Source organism: Geospiza fortis, unplaced genomic scaffold (assembly GCF_000277835.1).
Source record: "Geospiza fortis unplaced genomic scaffold, GeoFor_1.0 scaffold275, whole genome shotgun sequence".
Lineage (NCBI taxonomy): Eukaryota > Metazoa > Chordata > Aves > Passeriformes > Thraupidae > Geospiza > Geospiza fortis.
The window spans coordinates 5314534-5315185 of record NW_005054341.1 but is presented as its reverse complement, the minus strand read 5'-3'; positions in this window follow the sequence as shown (position 1 = coordinate 5315185).

Below are 652 nucleotides of genomic sequence, written 5' to 3'. Positions count from 1 at the left end.
TAGCCCCCGGTGTATAGCCCTCGGTATCCCGCCCTCGGTATTCCGCCCTCTGTGTCTAGCCCCCGGTGTCCAGTCCCCGCCCAACTCCGCGGTACCGCCCCCGGTCCGGCCCCGCCCCGCCCCGCGCCACCGGCGGTGCCCCTTTAAGAGCCGCCCGTCATCAGCCTTCAATAGCTCTGCAGCGCTTTCCCCAGGTATGTGTGTATGCGGTGCGTTCTGGGCTACAAACTCCAAAAAAGCCCGTGTGGAATCTTATTTGTGCTTCGAGAAAGTGTTTGTGTGAGCAGGAGGGAGGGAACTGCTCTGAGTTCGGGAGGGGACCGCCCTCCTCTGCTCGTTCTGCTGGCTGTCGCCGGGATCCTGCTCTGCGGGACGAGGGCAAGAGCTGCTGTAGGAACAGCACGTTTCCTTACGAAAATGGCACATTTTTACTGTGAAAATGCTGCTCTTGCTGGCTGCGGGAGCGTTCAGGGGAGCCGGTGGAGATGCGGGTGTATTTTTGTTTTTTTGTATTAAGTTAAACAATTGACTGTGAAAATGTGGCAAGCGGTTTTCCTCAGTTGAAGTTCTCCTAGTGCGCTAAGCCTCAGCCGGTGAATGGCCCTTTAAAGTTCGCGTTAGTTTTTATTTTTTAAATTGACGCGTGTTTGCA